This window comes from Rutidosis leptorrhynchoides, chromosome 6 (assembly GCF_046630445.1).
Source record: "Rutidosis leptorrhynchoides isolate AG116_Rl617_1_P2 chromosome 6, CSIRO_AGI_Rlap_v1, whole genome shotgun sequence".
NCBI classification, from domain to species: Eukaryota; Viridiplantae; Streptophyta; class Magnoliopsida; order Asterales; family Asteraceae; genus Rutidosis; species Rutidosis leptorrhynchoides.
The window spans coordinates 290,719,739-290,744,788 of record NC_092338.1 but is presented as its reverse complement, the minus strand read 5'-3'; positions in this window follow the sequence as shown (position 1 = coordinate 290,744,788).

Sequence of the window (25,050 nt, the reverse complement as noted above, 5' to 3'; positions counted from 1 at the left end):
GATGAAGCCAAACAATCGAACGAAGTTGTCTCAGGTACTTTCATGGTTAATTCTAATCTGGCAAGGATTCTTTTTGATAGCGGTGCAAATTTGTCGTTTGTGTCTCCAAAATTTGTGCCTAAACTCGATAGACCATTAGCTAAGTTAAGTCGTCCGGTAGAAGTCGAAATAGCGGACGGCAAGACGGTGCTAGTGGTTGATGTGTGTAAGAATTGTGATGTTGTTTTGGGTGCCGAAACCTTTAAAATTGATCTCATTCCAATGACCTTGGGCGATTTCGATATTGTCGTTGGTATGGATTGGCTCGATCGTTATAGAGCTGATATTGCATGCCATGATAAGTTTATTCGTGTGAAGACCCCAAGTGGGGGAGAGTTGATTATTCATGGTGATAAGCGAAGGAGACCGGTGCTGATATGCACTTTTGCACGGGCACATCGTTTTGTTGTTACCGGTGGTATGGCTTTTCTTGCTCATGTTGTCGATATTCGTAATGAGCCACCACCCATTCGTGAAATTCCGGTGGTTAGTGAATTCGAAGACGTTTTTCCGGACGAGTTACCGGGTGTTCCGGCGGAAAGAAAAGTTGAATTTCGCATCGAGTTGGTTTCGGGGCTACCCCCATTGCTAAAACACCCTATCGTTTAGCGCCAACGGAAATGCAAGAGTTGTTGAATCAAATCCAAGAGTTGCTTGAAAAGGGTTTTATTCGACCGGGTGCTTCGCCATGGGGCGCTCCGGTGTTATTTGTGAAGAAGAAGGATGGTAGCATGCGGATGTGCATCGATTATAGGGAGTTGAATAAAGTGACGATCAAGAATCGTTATCCTTTGCCTAAGATTGACGATTTGTTTGACCAACTCCAAAGTGCAACGTATTTCTCTAAAATCGACCTACGGTCCGGCTATCACCAAATGCGGGTCCGTGAGGAAGATATTGAGAAAAAGGCTTTTCGAAGGCGTTATGGGCATTTTGAGTTCGTGGTTATGCCTTTTGGTCTTATGAATGCACCGGCGGCATTCATGGATCTTATGAACCGAGTGTGCCAACCTATGTTGGACAAGTCGGTAATTGTTTTCATTGACGACATACTAGTCTACTCGAAAAGTATGAACGAACATGAACGTCATTTGCGTGGATTATTGAAGACGTTACGAAAGGAGAAGTTGTATGCTAAGTTCTCCAAATGCGAATTTTGGCTAAGGGAGGTTCAATTCCTTGGCCACATTGTGAACAAAGACGGCATTCAAGTAGATCCGGGGAAGATAGAGACGGTGAAGAGTTGGAGACAACCGACTACGCCTATGGAAGTCCGAAGTTTTCTCGAATTGGCCGGTTATTATCGATGGTTTATCCAAGACTTTTCTAAGATCGCTTCTTCACTGACGAAATTGACGAGGAAGAACGCGAGATTTACTTGGGAGAACGAGCAAGAAATTGCTTTTCAAATGCTAAAAGAGAAGTTGTGTCAAGCTCCGGTGTTAGTTTTGCCGGAAGGAGTGGAAGACATGACGGTTTATTGTGATGCTTCGCTAAATGGGCTCGAGTGTGTTCTTATGCAAAGGGGTAAAGTCATCACGTATGCCTCTCGACAATTAAAGGAACACGAGACGAGATATCCGACTCATGATCTTGAGTTGGCGGTGGTTGTGCATGCGTTGAAAATTTGGCGCCATTACTTGTATGGTGTTAAGAGTACGATTTATTCGGATCATAAGAGCTTGAAACATCTCTTTAACCAACGAGATTTGAATTATCGTTAACGTAGGTGGATGGATGTGGTAAAAGATTATGATTGTGAAATACTTTATCATCCGGGCAAGGCGAATGTGTTCGCGGATGCGTTAAGACAAAGAGTCATCACCCGGCGTTACGATTGGGATTGTTACGTATGATTATTACTAACGATTTTCTTGAAAAACTTGGTGTGATTCAAATAGAAGCTTACGTTCACAACAAGCATGCGGAGCGAATTATGGGGCAATCGGAATTCATTACTATGGGTTCGCGTGGTTGTTGTCTTTTCAAGGAAGGGTGTGGGTGCCTAAGATGGGTGATTATCGACAAGTGCTACTTGATGAAGCACATAAGTTAAAGTATTCCATTCACCCGGGCGCGACGAAAATGTATCTTGATTTAAGGAAAGATTATTGGTGGCCGGGCATGAAGCGTGATGTTGTAAAATATGTTGAACAATGTGTTACTTTTTTGCAAGTTAAGGCCGAGCACCAAAAGCCGTATGGTAAGTTGCAACCGTTAGAAATCCCGAAATGGAAATGGGAGCACATTACGATGGATTTCATTACAAAGTTACCAAAGACGGCGAGAACCCAATTTGATACGATTTGGGTGATAGTTGATCGTTTGACGAAAAGTGCTTTATTTCTTCCCATTAAAGAAGCGATATCGTTAGAGGCCTTGGCTAAGTTGTTTATCAAGGAAGTGGTCTCGCGACATGGGGTTCCTATATCTATTATTTCGGATCTAGATACCCGTTTTACATCTCGGTTTTGGGAAAAGTTTCATGAAGATATGGGTACACAATTGAAGTTGAGCACGGCGTATCATCCTCAAACGGACGGTCAAACCGAACGTACGAATAAAACTTTGGTAGATATGTTACGGGCGTGCATTATTGACTTCGGTGGTAGTTGGGATGAGCATTTGCCTCTGGTGGAATTCTCGTACAATAATAGTTATCATACTAGTATCGGGATGCCACCTTATGAGATGCTTTATGGGCGAAGGTGTCGAACTCCCATTTGTTGGGGAGAAGTGGGTCAAAGAGAGATCGGGAGTACCGATTTGGTTTTGGAGACGAATAACAAGATTGATATTATTCGGGAACATTTGAAGAAGGCTCAAGATAGACAAAAGTCGTATGCCGACAAACGTAGACGAACGATCGAATTTCAAGAAGGTGACATGGTGATGCTTAAGGTTTCGCCATGGAAAGGTATTATTCGATTTCGAAAACGGGGAAAGTTAGCTCCTCGGTTTATTGGGCCATTCAAGGTTTTAGCTCGTGTTGGTGAAGTTGCATATCATTTGGAATTACCCGAAGAGCTTGCGGGGATCCATAACACGTTTCATGTTTCCCATCTCCGTAAGTGTCTTGCGGATGATTCTTCATGGATGCCATTAGACGAAATCGAGCTAAACAACAAGTTAGAATATGTTGAAGAGCCGATTGCTATACTAGATGAGAAGGTGAAAATGTTGAGGAATAAAGAGGTGAGAACTTTTAAGGTTCAATGGCGACGAAGTAAAGGTTCCGAGTTTACGTGGGATCCTGAAGAGTTCGAGTTGGTTTATCTTCCCTCGTGTCATGCGGCTTGGATTGCGAGGACGCAATCCGAATAAGTGTGGGAGAGTTGTAAGACCCGAATAATTGCAGTGTACATAAGTGTATTTGCGATACTTGAGACGGGGTTTTGTTGTGTATATTTAAAGCAGGGAAGAATTCTGAACTGGGGGTGTCGCGCACCGCGCGGCTATATGGCGCGCCGCGCCATCTGTCTGCGACAGATTCCCCTTTTCTTTTAATTAGATATTTTGAGGGCATTTTGGTAAAACTACTTTAGGACCCGAATTTAATGCCTTAGATCAGTTTGGGAGCCTCATTCACTCCATTCACAACCACCTTATCATTTTTCATTCAAGTTTAGAGAGAGAGGAGGTTCTAGAGTGAGAAAACTCCATTAAAGGAAGAAGGAAGTCGAATCGAGTCTTGGTGCGAGTTCTAAAGTCGTTCATCTATTCGCTAGCTACGTGGTGATTGTGTTGGTAAGTTATAAAACCCAATTTCTTACTTTAATTGTGTTTAAGGGTTAGGGTTGGGTTAGTGTTGCACACAAAACCCATTTGCTAGTAAATTTGGGGGTTTTGGGTGAATTTGGGTCATGTAGATTCAAAGATGACCAATTAGGGTTTTCAAAGTATTAAATTATGTTTATAAGCCTAAATTGGTTAGTTAATGTACTAGCACACTTATATATATGTAAATGGGTGTAATGACCTTGAAATGGGTCAAATGGGTCTTTAATGACCTAAGTGGTCTTGCTAGTGTGAAATTGAGTTAACCTTGTGATTTAAGAATGTAATAAGACCATAACTGGCTAGAGTTAGGGTTTTTGGTGAAGTTAACCCATTATTAGGGTTAATGGTGCAAAATGGGTTGAAATTGCACTTTGGGACAAAATCGCTTTAGAATGGTGAAAGAATTGGTTGACCAACTTGAGTTGCGTTTAATAATATGTATACTGTGATTAGGTACGTTACATTGAGGTTTCGCAAGCTCGGGTATCTTTTCACAAGACTTTGAGGTGAGTGGAATAATTATATGCGTAGGTATATAATGTATCTATTTGTTATAACGTGAAATGTGTAGTGTCGAGGTGTTAAGACACCACGTTTCACGTGAAGAGTGTAGCATCGAGGTGTTAAGATGCCACTCGGGTGTAGCATCGAGGTGTTAAGATGCCACCTAGGAGTGTAGTGTCGAGGTGTTAAGACACCACTCCATAAAATATGAGTGAACCATCGAGGTGTTAAGATGCCACTCGGGGTGATGTACCAAGGTGTTAAGGTGCCACCCCAGGGGTTAGTAGTGCGAGGTGTTAAGTGCCCTAACGGATGTTGTGAACACCGATGGCGTTTTCGCGAGCGCCGTTCCCTTGTACGATTGGTTAACCATGGTTATTTGTGTTGTAAGCATATTATATTATTCGAGTTATATTTATATGCAGTTGATATGCTAGCTCGTGGTATTGGAGAATGATAGTTGTAATTTTGACGATAAGCTAATTGTGTTTGCTAGCATGTTTGCGGTATTGTGTAAGTGTATGCAAGTAGGTATAATTATATATGTATTCGTATAATTATTGCATTCACTAAGCTTTGCTTACCCTCTCGTTGTTTACCTTTTTATAGGTTCAGTTGTGGACAAGGGTAAGGGCATCATCTTGGATTAGAGATCCCGTCGTTGTTAGAGAATGCTTTTGGGCTATTTTGCTTTTGGAGTATTGACCGAGACTTGGGTAGTTTAATCCCAAACACCATGCTCGTAGTGTAGTTTTGTGCTTAAACTTTTGATGGTCGAAACTCATATTTTGAATTAAACTCGTAAAACGGCCGATGTGGGCCCCGCTTGTAAAACATCATTTTTATGTTTGAATCGTGATAGTTTTACATATTTAAATGTGTGGTTAAAAGCGTGTCGTCTAAAAATATCGGGAACTAGTCGATCTTTTTCGCATTTGAAACTTTCCGGACAGGCCTGAATGGCGAGCCGCGCGGCCATCCTGGCGCGCCGCGCCACTTCACTGTACAGCAAATTTTTATTTTATTTTTATTTTCACGTGGTTAGGTCGCGGGTTGGTTTGGGTTGTTACAATATTGATATAAAAATCACTAATAAAAAAAATTTATAATTGTTCGATTACGATTATAGGTTTTAATATATATATAAATGATATAGGTTCGTGAATCCGAGGCCAACCCTGCACTTACTCAATGACATCATATGTATTTTTACTACAAAATACAGTATTGTGAGTTTCATTATTCCCTTTTTATATACATTTTTGGGACTGAGAATACATGCGCAACTTTTATAACTGTTTTACGAAATAGACACAAGTAATTGAAACTACATTCTATGGTTGAATGATCAAAGCCGAATATGTCCCTTTTTGCTTGGTAACCTAAGAATTAGTAAACCGATCTACTAATTGACGCGAATCCTAAAGATAGATCTATGGGCCCGACGAACCCCATCCAAAGTACCGGATGCTTTAGTACTTCGATGTTGTTTTATATCATGTCCGAAGGATTTCCCGGAATGATAGGGGATATTCTTATATGCATCTAGTTAATGTCGGTTACCAGGTGTTCAATCCAAATGAATGATATTTTTGTCTCTATGCATGGGACATTTATTTATGAGAACTGAAAATGAAAATCTTGTGGTCTATTAAAATGATGGAAATGATTATTTATGTTAAACTAATGAACTCACCAACCTTTTGATTGACACTTTAAAGCATGTTTATTCTCAGGTATAAAAGAAATCTTCCGTTGTGCATTTACTCGTATTAGAGATATTACTTGGAGTCATTCATGACATATTTCAAAAGACGTTGCATTCGAGTCGTCGAGTTCATCAAGATTATTATTAAGTCAATTATAGTTGGATATATTATGAAATGGTATGCATGTCGTCAAATTTCGATGTAATGAAAGTTTGTCTTTTAAAAACGAATGCAAGGTTTGTAAAATGTATCATATAGAGGTCAAGTACCTCGCGATGTAACCAAATGTAATGTATTCGTCCAGATGGATTAGGACGGGTTGCTTAAAGCTCTATAACCGAGAACCACTTCACCTGACCCGCACCCATCCTACACATACATATGCACATAGGATATTAACAATCACCTTGAAGTATTGATGGATGCCAAAAAAAAATCTGAAATCGCCGATGGAATGTACCTATTCCATTTATCACATAACAAGTAACACAATTAGGGTTGACTTACAAACCAACCCAATTGACACTTAGTGCAATTTCGACCCAAATGCACTTCCAAGTACAAACCGTGCCCAAAATTAACCAATAATCACTATCACAAGTGAGAATGGTCCTAACACGCCAATTAAACCCAATCATAGGTGTAAAACACCTATCTTTCCCAAAATGACACTTAAACCCTAATTTGACCCATAAGAAGTCAATATCACGCCATTAGCAAGTTTTGACACCAAAACATATTTAACTCGGTTCTATGCTTCAACTTAATCCATTTTAAGTTTATAAACCTTATTAAATCGGCAATTGAGTCATAATCATCAACAAACCCTAATTTTGACTCTAGTCAAAATTAGTCAACCACAAGAACCCTAATGTTTTCCAAAACATCAATAATCACTAATACTAGTGATTATACACCATTTACAAGTCTTAAACATGGTTGAATCATTAACCAACCCAAAACCCGCCAAATATCAAAATAGCAAGTTTTCATAAACCCTCTTCATCAACTAAGTGGGTTTTACAACTAACTATCTCAAACCCTAACATTGAATCTCAAATCAAATAATGAAATTCGGAGTTTGAACTTACCAGTACCGCCAAAATGATGCCGTTGACGAGTAGAACAACTTTAAAACCTGAGATTTGGTGAGAATCCAACTCCTTCTTCTCCAATTCAAGCTCTCTCACTCTAGAACCCTTCCTCTCTCTCTAGATATGGATGAGAGTGTTTGTGTGGATGAGAGTGTGTGTGTGGGTGAGAAATGAGCTCCAATGGAGTTCTAGATCAGTTTTGGTGACCCTAAACCGACCCTAAATGAAAAGACCAAAGTACCCCTCATTTAAACCTTTTAAAAAAGCTGAAAATTGCATCAGACGGGATCGGAGCGCCGCTCCATAAGGTGGAGCGCCGCTCCAACCTTCAGGTCAGTTTTCCGTTTCTTGTTTTGGCCGTAACTTTTTGACCGTAGCTCCGTTTTCGATGAATCAAATATCGTTGGAAACATAATAAGATTTTCTTTCCAATGGTAAGGCTTTGAAACATCAACTCAATCTTTATTTGGGGTTGAAAAGATACGTACACACCTTGTCACTTCAGACAACGTCCAGTTTCCTTCGACGTTCGAGCAAGCAACACGTACGTGCTTCGTACACTTCATACACGCATCGTACACCATAAATATATTATGTACAATAAATATTTGGGTCTTACAACTCTTCCCCACTTAAACTCGATCACGTCCTCGTGATCCTCATCACTTAACCATTCGGACCTACACTCAAAGTTCCTCAACATATGTTCCAATCTGACTTTCTTAGGCAATCCTTCCCAATGAATCGCCTTTAACAACTAAACCGTCACCCGCGATTTAACAAAATCAGCATCCGAGCACAAAAAACCTGCTCTTTTTCCCATATCGGGAGAAACTCAACCAATCTCGTACCGAGATATCAATTCCTTAGCCTACCTTTACCAAGTACAACGCTAAAAGCGACCAAGTCTTAACCTAAAGTCAACAATCCAAACGTTGAAGATCGAACCACAAAAATCCTTACGGATTACACTTACCACTAAACATCCTTTGTAGCGCTCAATACAACCAATACGCCACTAACCTAACATCATAAGCAACGGCTAAGACCGATAGTGTCCAAAACGACTATCGCAACGCTAAACCCAAGGTGCACAAAAATCGACTATTGTTACACATGTAACAACATGTGAGCGAAACACGGCTATCGCCTCACTAATCCCACGACATGGTCCTCACGACCCAACCATCGGCGTATAAAACCACCGTTAGTTCACACAACGTGGTCCTTACGACCCCACCATTAGCGTTAGTTCACACAACGTGGTCCTTACAATCCCACCATTGGCGTATAAAACAACCAATAGATCACACATCCAACAACATGAAGGCTGGCAGAAAACTACACGCGACCCACTTCCCAAATCTCAACACCGGATGAAGTCAGCGGACCCCGTCAACGGTCATGCTTCACCGATATAACACTACACCCATGATGAAGTCAGCGGACCCCGAAGGTCATGCTTCACCAATTAACGATCTCATGATGAAGTCAGCGGACCCCGAAGGTCATGCTTCACCAATCAACGATCTCATGATGAAGTCAGCGGACCCTGAAGGTCATGCTTCATCAATCACCAATACCATGATGAAGTCAGCGGACCCCGAAGGTCATGCTTCATCAATCAACGCCCTTTTGGCGTCGAACGATGAGTAGCGTAACATCGCGCTCTGCTACGCCATAGTGAATCCTAACGGATACCACTAACCATTCACACAATCGAGCAAGAACCGCGTATATCAAACATAGGCACAAAACAATAATTCTCTAAAACAGGATCCGATATGCACATCCCTTAACCGAGGGATTTCACCTTGCTCACCATACCTGTCCATTATCTCTCAACGAGATTTACCACATTACTACCTTGGTGATATTTCAAATCCAAAATCATAAGTACAATTTAACCGAAATTGTACCCTACCACAAATCGACCAAATCTAGGTCCCGACACAAATTTCGGATCTACCAAAAGCATTGTCCGAAATCTCGCACTAAAACCTCCTCGTGCGGGAGTGTAACTCCCCCACTTGGAACTACGTTCCATAACCGCATCTCGTACACCCGCACAATGCTACCAAAGGTAGACTTTACCAATAATTGGGTTCACACGGCCCATCACCATGTCTTGCTTCAACTTTGAGCATACCAAGGATCCTAACCTATCCTTAAACACCTCGAACAAAAAGTGTACCACAAATTACGTGAACTATACACTCGCAATCATCCAATTGCTTTAGTTTGTCGAATTTCACCCGATCACTCATGTACCTAAGGGTTTCACTTCGGTACCCTAAGTACAATGTAACTGCAACACAATCGGAGTCGAACACCACGCTAGTAGGTATAAAAAGGCACCTAACGTCGCGTCACGTAGACTCCTTTACCAACATACATCGAGATCAACACTCAATTTCAAGAATTTCAATCCACCCGATGAACCTCATGGTTCATCAACTTTAACGCGAAAGCGAACACGCGCTTAACGACCGAACACCAAAACCCATTTCCATGGTTTGGTAGAAACATTTCCCAATACTAAGGGATGCTTGGTTGCACCAAGTCTTACGCCCTTCGCCCGACAATCCAACGTCACCATAGGGTACTTCCATTAGGAACGTCACCCATATCAATAACATGCTCAACACAATTGAGACCTTAAGGGTCTCACTCGAACGAGCTTAACGACCCGATACCAACCAAAATGCTTAAGCACCCAAGGATTTGCACCATAGGGTTAAGGCACAAGACACCACTTATACACTCTACTGAGAGCAAACCAGAACCATAAACGTAAACCGCCCGCTCGCTACAAATTATCTCCAACGGAGAATAAAGTTTAGCTAAGACTTACGCACATACCGCATGTTATTACAAACGAACAACATATAATTTTGTACTAAACGTACCTGATGTAGTGCTGTTGGGCTTCCGTGCTCCACTTCCCATCATGTATTCGTGCTCTAACCTCCTAACCCGATCGTCATGCGATTCGGAACACTCTGACTTTCGGTATCCCTCCATCCGGCAAATGAAACACCTGATTGAGCCTAAAGGCACCACCGTACAATTTTGTGCCAAATGACCCTGTTCCCCACACTTAAAGCACGTAAGCTTGTAACCCTTCTTACTCTTCTTCTTCACATTCCCGACGCCTTCAGGCGTACTTCGTGCCCTCTTACCATGAGCACCATGTAATCCTAACCTTGCAAGTACATCTTCATCATCGCTACCTCGAGGTTTGGGAAACCTCTTTTCAAACTCTTCCTTTACAACTTTAGTCACTTGGTCTCGGACCATTTCCGTCATTTGTCCTTCGACCAACTCCTTGGTTACTTCTCTAACTTTGCCGGTGAAAACCGAGACATATTGTTTAAACACGGCCTCAATCTTTAACGTTAACTCATCCTTCCCTTCGTGAATAGGCTCACTCGTTCCGCATCCATCTTCTGTTTTCATTCTAAGGGATGCAAACGATTAGATCATGAACGTATAGACCACACGCACAAACACCGTCCTATCTTGCTAAACACTCGTCGTACATCACTTGTTAGACATGATTTGCACCCGTAATAAGGTTTGCAAGTCCTTATTACGCATACACGCCATATCAACTTGTTAGTACAACGACCGCCTCGCTAGATGTCATAAACAAACACAAACAAATTCTACACGACAACAACACACGCGAGATTTATTATCACAACACAATAATATATTAATAATATCCGCATTACTAATATAAACGTTAGTCCACTTACAAACAAGGCACTAACTATAACCCATTCCGACCCGTAATCCTACAAGTCCCGCAACAAATTAAGCACACTCAAAAGTCTAAGTCTAGGCACCTATCTCAAGTCGCCTAAATCCCTTAGACCATGCTCTGATACCACTTGTAACAACCCAACCCATATGCAATTGAAATATGCAAATAAAAAAAAATATTTTTGTACAGCATAGTGGCGCGGCGCGCCACTGACCTGCGCGGCGTGCCAAAACGGCCTGTCCAAATTTTCTTTTTTTGCAAAAAAGATCTCTTGCTTCCCGACACTTTTAGACCAAACGCTTTTCACAACATTTTATATTAGTTAAAACTAACACGTTCCAATAATAAAACGAGTTTTACGAGACCGGGCCCACATCGGCCGTTTTACGACTTTCGTACAAAATTCAAGTTTTCAACCACATGATTTTTAACACAAAATAAAGCCGAGCATGTCGATTGGGGATACGCTACCCAATCCTAATCAAATCCAAAAGCAAGCCTTCTAAAGCAACTACGCGAGTCCACTAGTTCCCACGCTTACCCGAGCCACCGCATCCAAGCAAATCTATAAAAATGTAAACAACAAGAGGGTAAGCTAACGCTTAGTGAGTGAGAATATACTACATACATATATATGCATAAAATGGACACGCCACACAAATAATCAAATACCGCATACCGGAGCATCCAAGCATAAAGGCAAGCTAAGCTAAGCATACCGTATAATCACTAAGCAACAAGCTAGTAACAACAACCATAAAGTAAGTCACCAACAACGATGTGAACAATGCCAATAAGCTACACCCGGAGGGTTAGCTACATCACAACAATACATTAATATATATATAACAGAGCGTAAAACCGCCCAAGGTTAACCAATCGCACAAAGGAATGGTACTCGGATTTCCCATCGTTATTCGTAACAACCGTTAGTGTACAACACATATATCACTAACCCTTGGACAACACATATCCGTTCATGAAACCGTTAGCATACAACGAATATGTCACTAACTTGGACAACACATATCCATTCATAAAATCGTTAGCGTACAACACATATATCACTAACTTGGACATCACATATCCATTCGTAAAACCGTTAGCGTACAACACATATATCACTAACTTGGACAACACATATCCATTCGTAAAACCGTTAGCGTACAACACATATATCACTAACTTGGACAACACATATACATTCGTAAAACCGTTAGCGTACAACACATATATCACTAACTTGGACAACACATATCCTTTCGTAAAACCGTTAACGTACAACACATATATCACTAACTTGGACAACACATATCCATTCATAAAAATAAACACATCACAATTCAATATCAACCCTTCGCCATTGGGGTTATCCAATTCACAATCACGTGTGATAATGTACACACGAAATGTGTACCTTGCCAAAGGTGGTCAACCAAAACGCACATCCGTGCTAATTGGACCTATACTCAAGTCCATCAAATTCACCTATATGTGAAGTGAGCTCTATAACCGAGAACCACTTCACCCGACCCGCACCCATCCTACACATACATATGCACATAGGATATTAACACTCACCTTGAAGTCTTGATGGATGCCAAAACAAAATCCGAAATCGCCGATGGAATGTACCTATTCCATTTATCACATAACAAGTAACACAATTAGGGTTGACTTACAAACCAATCCAATTGACACTTAGTGCAATTTCGACCCAAATGCACTTCCAAGTACAAACCGCGCCCAAAATTAACCAATAATCACTAACATAAGTGAGAATGGTCCTAACACGCCAATTAAACCCAATCATAGGTGTTAAACACCTATCTTGCCCAAAATGACACTTAAACTCTAATTTGACCCATAAGAAGTCAATATCACACCATTAGCAAGTTTTGACACCAAAACATATTTAACTCGGTTCTATGCTTCAACTTAATCCATTTTAAGTTTATAAACCTTATTAAATCGGCAATTGAGTCATAATCATCAACAAACCCTAATTTTGACTCTAGTCAAAATTAGTCAACCACAAGAACCCTAATGGTTTCCAAAACATCAATAATCACTAATACTAGTGATTATACACCATTTACAAGTCTTAAACATGGTTGAATCATTAACCAACCCAAAACCCGCCAAATATCAAAATAGCAAGTTTCCATAAACCCTCTTCATCAACTAAGTGGGTTTTACAACTAACTATCTCAAACCCTAACATTGAATCTCAAATCAAACAATGAAATTCGGAGTTTGAACTTACTAATACCGCCAAAATGATGCCGTTGACGAGTAGAACAACTTTAAAACCCGAGCTTTGGTGAGAATCCAACTCCTTCTTCTCCAATTCAAGCTCTCTCACTCTAGAACCCTTCCTCTTTCTCTAGATATGGATGAGAGTGTTTGTGTGGGTGAGAAATGAGCTCCAATGGAGTTCTAGATCAGTTTTGGTGACCCTAAACCGACCCTAAATGAAAAGACCAAAGTACCCCTCATTTTAACCTTTTAAAAAAGCTGAAAATTGCATCAGACGGGATCAGAGCGCCGCTCCATAAGGTGGAGCGCCGCTCCAACCTTCAGGTCAGTTTTCAGTTTCTTGTTTTGGCCATAACTTTTTGACCGTAGCTCCGTTTTCGATGAATCAAATATCGTTGGAAATGTAATAAGATTTTCTTTCCAATGGTAAGGCTTTGAAACATCAACTCAAACTTTATTTAGGGTTGAAAAGATACGTACACACCTTGTCACTTCAGACAACGTCCAGTTTTCTTCGACGTTCGAGCAAGCAACACGTACGTGCTTCGTACACTTCATACACGCATCGTACACCATAAATACATTATGTACAATAAATATTTGGGTCTTACAGAATAGCAATATAAAGACACGGTATAATTAAGAATAGTATCACCCCAAGGTAATAGTAGAAGTAAACAGATTTTTCTGATGGAAGATTGAAAAGAAGTATGACAGAAATGATAATTTGAAAAGTATCAAGGATTAGAACGGGATTAAGCATTTTCACAATCTTTTGAATATATGAACTAAGAAAGAAAGTATAGGAATGGTGAGAATAATGGAACGGAAGAGCTTAATTTATAATGGAAATATCAGACAGAGTAATCGAGGCAAACCATCGTATTTAATTATAGAGATCTTGATTTCCATATTTACCGAAGATTCAAATCTTTTAGATTTCGAAGATTTTCTTTAAATTCCCTGAAATTCCGGAAATCAGCCTCGACTACGTCAGAGGATAAGACAAATCTTTAGCGTCTCATTTCAGTCTTTGGTGATAGCTTCACTCGCACTCTTCAAGTAATCGAACTGTTTTATCTATATTATTCGATGATGATAAAACTCTATTTTGTCATGAAAATATCTTATTAGTTAGCCATGACAACCTCACTCGAATTTCAGGACGAAATTTCTTTAACGGGTAGGTACTATGACGACCCAGAAATTTCCGATCAAATTTAAACTTAAACTTCATCTGATTTCGACACGATAAGCAAAGTCTGTAAAGTTGAGTCTCAAAATTTTGGAACAATTTACATGAATGCATTTGACCTTTTACTATTCCCGACGATTCACAAACAGTTGCGTGTAGATAAATAAGTAAATATATATATATATATATATATATATATATATATATATAAACATAAGTGTATATATAATAATTTTAAATTAATAAAATACACTTTAATCAATTTGAAATTAAAAATGTAAAATAATAAACAGAATAATTAAGTTATTATTAAAAATAATATATAAAATATATATATATATATATATATATATATATATATATATATATATATATATATATATATATATATATACATATATATAATATTATTATGAATCTATATAGATAAATATATATAAATGATTTCTACTAATTATTATATTGTAACAGCTATAAAACATATAAACATTAAATATTCAATAGATGTATTCATATAACATATGAAATAATTATTATGTATTACAAAATTAATAAATTGTAATATTAATATATAAAATGTAATTAAAAGTTTAATTCTAGTTGTTATATTATTATTACATACATTATTATTTAATATCAGTACTATTAAAATTATTAAAAATTATAATATGAAAATTTATACATCTGATTTGTTATGTTATTATTATTATTACTATTATTATAGTTATTATTGTTAGTATCATTATTATTATTATTATAATTAATAATAAAATTATAATGTTAGTTATTATGATTAATATTAATATTATTATTATATATTATTATTACCATTATCATTATCATTAATAATTAGTAATATTATTATAAATTATTATTAATATCATTTTAGTATTATTTGATAATAATAATATTAGTATTATTATTAATTCTATTATTAATAGAATTTTAATTAATATAATTATGATTATTAATTATTAGTATAATAGGGAACGTATCAATTTGGAATCAGAAGTGGTTTCAAGTAGCTTTCAACCTGTAGATTAATTTTGGATTCTGTCTAAAGTGATTAGCAATTGAAATCGAATCCTCACTTAAAACCAAACTCAGTTTTCCATCGACATCAAATTGTTTATTTTATATTTTTTTGTGTCCTGCTTGTCTACAAATTTTTTTTACGACAATCTCATTGCCAATATAAACAAATCGAGTACATTATTATCACCAACTCCAATTATTCGAGTTCCATCTTTATTTATAGCTATCCAACCCTTTAAGTCGAGGAGGAAATCAAAAATTTGCAGAAAACAAATAAAAACCTCTGTTCGCATTACTTTTTGTCAAATACTCGAATTCGAACGATTTTTAAAAATCCCAAAATGCATAATTATTAGGAATAATCCGCTCAAACTACCTGCCAAATCTCAGCTCTCAATTCCTAATATCGGGCACGAATTTGCGAGTCAAAGGTAAATGCTAAAAAAAGTCAAAGTTGTGTTCATCGTAAAATTCATAAAAGTTTTGATGTTTCTGATAAAATTAACGATCTATAAATTTTATAAATATGATTTACAACATGCTTTATGTTGTAAATATAATGTATAACATCTTCAAATTCAAAATCAAAGTTTATATTTTTTTTTGAAACAGCGAACCTGCACAGCAGGCTTTTTCTTTTTATTTTTTTTCGTTTTTCTATTAATGCAAACCAGTTAATAATTGATGACTTCTAATTATTTGAAGAATCTAAAACCTTGTTATTATGATTATGTGAATTTGGATCGATTGAATTTTTATTGAAGAAGATGAAGTTGAGCTTAAAACTAATTACGGGTTATATTTAATTGAAAGGGTTTTAATTCTAGAAAAGCTTAAATGGACGAGTGGTTAGAGTGTTTTCGGGTGAGCGAGAGGTCTTGGGTTCGAGTCTCGGCGGTGGCGTTCTTTTTATTGAGCTTTTCTTCAAAGGTTGTAACTTTTTATTATTATTATTATTATTATTATTATTATTATTATTATTATTATTATTATTATTATTATTATTATTATTATTATCATTATTATCATTAATATCATTATTATAATTACTATTAATGTAAATTAATATTGTTATAGTTATTATTGATATTATTATTACTACTATTATTATTATTAGTATTATTATTATTATTAGGTATTAGTATTATTATCATTAGCATTATTATTATTAAGTATTAAGAATATTAACAGTATTATTATTACCATTATAATTTATTATTAATATTGTTATTATTATTATTATTATTATTATTATTATTATTATTATTATTACTACTAATATAAGTACCATGAGAAACATTATCAATTACTAATTTTTTTTCTGAATATGGTTACAAACATGATTATTATTATTATTACTATTATGAAAATGGTTACAACCTTAAGTTATAGGAACTATAGATATAGGTTACACATTTAACACGAAGTTTATGATAAAACTTATTATTACTAACATTGTTATTATTAATATCATTATATTATCAAAGTAAGGTATCAGTATATTTAAAAATTATCAAATTTATTATTTTTATTAAAAATATTATTTTTATCAACAATTAGTAAAGTTATTATAGTTATCATTAATAAAACTAAAACTATTATTGTTATTAATATTACTATCATTAGTATCGTCATTCCTACCATGTTAGTATTATTACGAATAGATATTTTTATAACAAAATACATTACAATAATATTAATATTACATATCACTATATTTTTGTTATTAAATATTAACTATGCTATATGTAAAAATGTATCAAGTAAAATATGAACATATATATTTTCTTTAATATAAAGTAGTATTATTAATATGTTATAATGAATATTAGTGATATAAAATATATAAGTTAAATATATTAAATTTATTTATATAACACATAATTTAACAAATATAATTATTAATAATAATATATATAAACTTATCCTAATACGATTATATGTTTTAATATATATACAAATGATATAGGTTCGTGAATCAGAGGCCAACCCTGCATTGTTCATTGTCGTCATATGTATTTTTACTACAAAATACAGTATAGTGAGTTCATTTGATTCCCTTTTACTCTTTACATTTTTGGGACTGAGAATACATGCGCTGTTTTTACAACTACTTTATTAAATGCTTTTGAAATACATTTTGAACTACGAATACATGAAATTCTTTTATAAATGTTTGACGAGATAGACACAAGTAAAACATTCCTCGAATGAATAATGTGGACGTGATAATTGCCACCATTGAATTATGTGGACGTGATAATTGCCACAATTGATATGAATATTTTTCCCCTGATTATTATTGCTTGGTAACCTAAGAATTAGGGAACATCACTAATTTTGAGAATTAGTGCACAACTAATTGATGCGAATCCTAAAGGTAGCTACCGGGTTCAACACCCCCACCCAGAATGTTCACTAGACGGAAGGGCTAGTAGGCGTGGTGTTTAGTACTTCGAAGTTTATATGATTATTATACAGACGAGATGTTCTGTTTTGGGGATATTATTATACGCAATATATATTAAGGTCGGTTACCAAGCCAAATTATGAAAGCAATGAAAAGTGAATGTTATGTATCGAGAGAATGATTTTATACACAGGTTACGTGTATGTTATTTTTGTGCACGAGATATGTGTACGGTTACTAAGATTTATGAAAGATGATTTTGTACACGAGAAAGGTGTACTGTATTTAAAAGATATCGCATGTACATTACATGTGGGTATAGGATTCGGGCCCATTTGTACCATGCAGGATGTAAATCTTTTAGTCTATCAAAATGATGAATTTTATTATGATAAACCTATGAACTCACCAACCTTTTAGTTGACACTTGAAAGCATGTTTATTCTCAGGTATGAAAGAAATCTTTCGCTGTGCATCTGCTCATATTAGAGATATTACTTGGAGTCATTCATGACATATTTCAAAAGAAGTTGCATTCGAGTCATCGAGTTCATCAAAAATTATTATTAAGTCAATTACAGTTGGAGGTATTATGAAATAGTATGCTTGTCGTCAACTTTCGATGTAAAGAAAGTTTGTCTTTTAAAAACGAATGCAATGTTTGTAAAATTTATCATATAGAGGTCAATTACCTCGCGATGTAATCAACTATTATGAATCATTTATATTGTATATGAACGGGGCATTTCACAATGTAGGGGCGAATGTACTTTAATAGCAGTGGTAGCATGGGCTACCTCGAAAATACGCAATTTAGTAGAATTTTTTTGAATTTTTAACTAAACATATAGTTATACCATAACCCATGTAAGAACCTAAACTGCATAGAAAACAAACCAAGATCATAGTTCTTATTAAAGTTAGAATCTCTTGCAATGATCTCACCTTTTTTAAGTGTTTATCGAGTTAAATTAGGCGAAACAAATTACTTAATATTATTTGAAATTTCCTAATATAACATGATGAGTATTAAAAAAAGCTTAGCGACTTTTAGTTTATTGTAAAATGTTGAAACAACTTCGTAAGAAAAATGAAATGAAAAATTATTATGATAATACATACGGAGTACTTAGATCTAAATAACAATTCATGTACACCATCTTTTATTTAAACTTTTAATCCATCTACTGCCTTTTATTAATTTTTATTCAAGAAAACTTTACCAACAATCATGTAACTTAGATCTCAATAACAATTTTTGTATTTTTTTTTTTTGTTTGAACTTGAAGTGCATCTACTGCTTTTTATTTATTTTGATTCATGAAAACTTTACAAACAATTATGTATTGAGTGAGTATTCTAGATTTGAATATGTAATGTAAACTATATAATGTTTAATAACATAATTCTAAATTTACGAGGTTAAAAGTAAAATATAAATATAAGATGAGGGGTATTAATTGAAAGTTCACTAAAAAGTCATTATCCCTACCAACTACCAAATTCAACCTGCAATTCTTTTGTCCTCAACAAAATTGTCACTCTAACTCAACTATATAGCCATTAAAACACAATTTAGATACATATATACTACTCCTATCACAGTTGAGGGTGGCAAAGCACCCCTTGGCCACCCTACTAACTCCGCCCCTAGAGCCATAACTTAGGCTTGACCTCGGGCTCGACCTCGTTTAGGCTCGGCTCGAATCAAGTTTTTAACGAGCCGAGCTCGAGTAGCTCACGAGTAGCTCGGCTCATTTACAGCCCTATAGATAGATATTCGCGGGTGTGGTTGCATATTGCTTGACTGCGTATTCCTTTTCAGTAGCGTTTTTTCTTTTTTTTACTCTTTTATACTGTGGCTTGTTTTCCCTAATAATTGAACAGGACTTGAGCATAGAACTTTTGTCCACGATACAGTCATCTTCAACGCTCAAAAGAGAGTTTTTTTATATTCTTTTTTTTTCAGGATTTGAAACTTAATCAAGCTAAGTGGCTCATCTTCACGCTGATTATTGAATAGATGCTTACTAGAACTTAAGATAATAGAAAAGAGAAAAATAGACAAGAAACAGATTATAAGAGTTAAAATGTAAAGAAAATAAAGATGATTTACTGCAAAGAATAGAAAATTCGGAAATCACTCATTATATAGAAACTAGAATGAGATTTAGAAAATTAAATAGAAATAGTCTGAGTACGAGAAAGAAAAACAAAGAGAAGAAAAAGAACTTCTATAGTCTATTCTTCAAACAATTACATTACACCATAACTAATACTAATATTAATATGTTAGATGATGATGATTGTGGATTGATTTATGGTAAACAATAAATTAGATGAGGGATGATGGCTGTTATGATGACGTCAAGAGGAAAAGAACAAAGTAACTTGATTTCATGCCGACGAAATGTAGTGACCCGAACTTTTTCATGATTATATATTAATTGAAAACTATATTTGCATGATTAAATGTTTCTAACATTTTAAGCAATCAAACTTGTTAAGACTTGATTAATTTAAATAGGTTTCATATAGACAATTGACCACCCATGTTGACCGGTGATTCACGAACGTTAAAACTTGTAAAAACTATATGATGACATATATATGATTATATATATAGTTAACATGATATTATGATAAGTAAGTATCTCATTAGGTATTTTAACAATGTGTTATATACATAAAATTGAGTTTATTGAATTAAGAAACTCGAAACGATATATATAACGATTATCGTTATAACAACGTCTTACTAAATACATATGAATCAAATTAAGATATTGATACACTATGTTTAATCATTATAAATGATAAGTAAACATGTCATTAAGTGTATTAACAATGAACTACATATGTAAAAACAAGACTACTAACTTAATGATTTCGAAACGAGACATATATGTAACGATTATCGTTGTAACAACATTTAAACTGTATATATATCATACTAAGATATATTAATATATCATAATATCATGATAATGTAATAATTTAACATCTCTTTAGATATAATAAACAATGGGTTAACAACATTTAACAAGATCGTTAACCTAAAGGTTTCAAAACAACATTTACATGTAACGACTAACGATGACTTAACGACTCAGTTAAAATGTATATACATGTAGTATTTTAATATGTATTCATACACTTTTGAAAGACTTCAAGACACTTATCAAAATACTTCTACTTAATAAAAATGCTTACAATTACATCCTCGTTCTGTTTCATCAACAATTCTACTCGTATGCACCCGTATTCGTACTCGTACAATACACAACTTTTAAATGTATGTACTATTGGTATATACACTCCAATGATCAGCTCTTAGCAGCCCATGTGAGTTACCTAACACGTGTGAGAACCATCATTTGGCAACTAGCATGAAATATCTCATAAAATTACAAAAATATTAGTAATCATTCATGACTTATTTACATGTAAACAAAATTACACATCATTTATATATAATCCATATACCAACGACCAAAAACACATACAAACACTTTCATTCTTCAATTTTCTTCATCTAATTGATCTCTCTCAAGTTCTATCTCCAAGTTCTAAGTGTTCTTCATAAATTCTATAAGTTCTAGTTTCATAAAATCAAGAATACTTCCAAGTTTGCTAGCTTACATCCAATCTTGTAAAGTGATCATCCAACCTCAAGAAATCTTTATTATTTACAGTAATATATCTTTTTAATACAAGGTAATACTCATATTCAAACTTTGATTCAATTTCTATAACTATAACAATCTTATTTCGAGTGAAAATCTTACTTGAACTTGTTTTCGTGTCATGATTTTGCTTCAAGAACTTTCAAGCCATCCAAGGATCCTTTGAAGCTAGATCTATTTTTTTCATTTCCAGTAGGTTTATCCATAAAACCTGAGGTAGTAAAGATGTTCATAACATCATTCGATTTATATATATAAAACTATCTTATTCGAAGGTTTAAACTTGTAATCACTAGAACATAGTTTAGTTAATTCTAAACTTGTTCACAAACAAAAGTTAATCCTTCTAACTTGACTTTTAAAATCAACTAATCACATATTATATATCTATATGATATGCTAACTTAATGATTTAAAACCTGAAAATACCAAAAACACCGTAAAATCGGATATACGCCGTCGTAGTAACACCGCGGGCTGTTTTGGGTTTGATAATTAAAAACTATGATAAACTTTGATTTAAAAATTGTTCTTCTGGGAAAATGATTTTTCTTATGAACATGAAACTATATCCAAAAATCATGGTTAAACTCAAAGTGGAAGTATGTTTTTCAAAATGGTCATCAAGACGTCGTTCTTTCGACTGAAATGACTACCTCTTACAACAACGACTTGTAACTTATATTTTCGACTATAAAACTATACTTTTTCTATTTAGATTCATAAAATATACTTCAATATGAAACCATAGCAATTTGATTCACTCAAAACGGATTTAAAACGAAGAAGTTATGGGTAAAATAAGATTGGATATTTTTTGATTGTTGTAGCTACGGGAAATATTGTAACAATTCTATACAAATCATATCTTAGCTAACTTATATTGTATTATACATGTATTCTAATATATTATGTAATCTTGGGATACCATAGACACGTATGCAAATGTTTTGACATATCATATCGACCCATCTATATATATTATTTGGAACAACCATAGACACTCTATATATAGTAATGTTGGAGTTAGCTATACAGGGTTGAGGTTGATTCCAAAAATATATATACTTTGAGTTGTGATCTAGCCTGAGACGTGTATACACTGGGTCGTAGATTGGGTCAAGATAATATATATCAATTTATTTCTGTACATCTAACTATGGACAACTAGTTGTAGGTTACTAACGAGGACATCTGACTTAATAAACTTAAAACATTAAAACGTATTAAAAATGTTGTAAATATATTTTGAACATACTTTGATATATATGAACATATTTGTTATAGGTTCGTGAATCGACCAGTGGCTAAGTCTTACTTCCCGACGAAGTAAAGATCTGTGAAAGTGAGTTATAGTCCCACTTTTAAAATCTAATATTTTGGGATGAGAATACATGCAGTTTTATAAATGTTTTACGAAATAGACACTAATAAATGAAACTACATTATATGGGTGAATGATCGAAGCCAAATATGCCCCTTTTTTCTTGGTAACCTAAAAATTAGTAAACCGATCTACTAATTGACGCGAATCCTAAAGATAGATCTATTGGGCATAACGAACCCCATCCATGGTTGCGGATGCTTTAGTACTTCGATGTTGTTTTATCATGTCCGATGGATTTCCCGGAATGATAGGGGATATTCTTATATGCATCTTGTTAATTTCGGTTACCAGGTGTTCACCATATGAATGATTTTTATCTCTATGTATGGGATGTATATTGAAATATGAAATCTTGTGGTCTATTATTACAATTTGATAAATATATAGGTTAAACATATAACTCACCAACATTTTTGTTGACGTTTAAAGCATGTTTATTCTCAGGTGATTATTAAGAGCTTCCGCTATTGCATGCTAATATGTGGACAAGATTTGGTGTCAGCATGCTTGTATAATATTGTTTAAAACTGCATTCGAGATTTATTTTGTTGTAACATATTAATATTGTAAATCAATATGTATTGGTAGTGTGTAAATGTGATATTTTTAGATTATCATTTCTGGATAATCTAGGTGGTGTCTTTTTAACCTTGTCGATAAAATAAAGGTTATGGTTTGTTTTAAAAACGAATGCAGTCTTTGAAAAACGTCTCATATAGAGGTCAAAACCTCACAACGAAATCAATTAATATGGAACGTTTATAATCGATATGAACGGGACATTTCACGAAAAACAAAAAAAAAATTAATAACTTGGATCCCTCCGTGTCACCCACAAGTAGCCGATGACCGAAGAAGAAGAAACCAGTGATTCAGATTAGAGGGTTGTAATCATGTTGTGTATTATATGTATTGTAGTGTGCTTGTCCTTTTATGTTCTATGTAAAAATTGCTTGTATTGTTTGTTAATTGTCTTTTACGAATCTAATCCTTGTCTATTTTACAGTATAAAAACAAAATGGACGTTAAGGGTAGACAACCGAATATTTTAGAAGACCTACCAGAGGATATGATTGAGGAAATCTTGTCTAGAGTCGGTCAGAATTCATCAGCACATTTAGTTGTGGCAAAATTAACTTGTCAAACATTTGAAAGACTTTCCAGAAATGCCTTAGTTTATAAAAGGCTTTCCTTTGATAGGTGGGGTATATCACATTGGGGAGACCGTAAGTTACGCCGTGTTTTCTTTAAAGCGTTATATGCGGGGAACCCAAATGCAATTTTACGCTACGGGTTAAGAACCTATATTGACTCAACATATCCTAACATAGGATTTCATGAATTAGAAAGAGCTTCTAACATGCAACATAAAGAAGCATGTTATGCTTACGGGTTAGTGATGTTTGCTTCTTACCAAAGTGAGAAAAAGAACATCGGATTGCAACTTTTAAATAAAACCTTCCCACAAGTGACGGATTCAGTAGTTGGGGTGAGAAATAAGGTTTTTAGATTATTACGGGGCTGTTGGACATTACGAAACCCTCGTCCTTTTGACGACATTACAACATGATGCCTAGCCAATGGTCATAACGGTTATTTTCCACAAGGCCAAGGATGGGAAGTCGTCTTAGTAAAACCAGAATGTATGACTTGTTTCTGGACTTATGAATTACGTGTCTTTATTTCCTTTGCTGAAAAAATTGCGTATTAACTAGATTTATCTTCAAAACTATCCTGTATCAAAGTGTACTATATTTCATGTCATATGTAATATAGTGAAGTTGTAAGTTTGAAGAATATTTGTATGTGATATATTATTATAATCAGTTTTTCATATGGAATTGTAGTAGTTGAATTGTATATTAGCTACTAAGTATGAACTTAACGGGTAGGTAGTGAAAGGACCCGTTCATATACATTATAAACGATTCACAATAGTTGATTTCATCGCAAGGTACTTGAACTCTATATGATACATTTTACAAATATTGCATTCGTTTATAAAAGACAAACTTTCTTCACATCAAAAGTTGACAGGCATGCATATCATTTCATAATATATCCAACTATAATTGACTTAATAATAATCTTGATGAACTCAACGACTCGAATGCAACGTCTTTTGAAATATGTCATGAATGACTCCAAGTAGTATCTCTAAAATGAGCAAATGCACAGCGGAA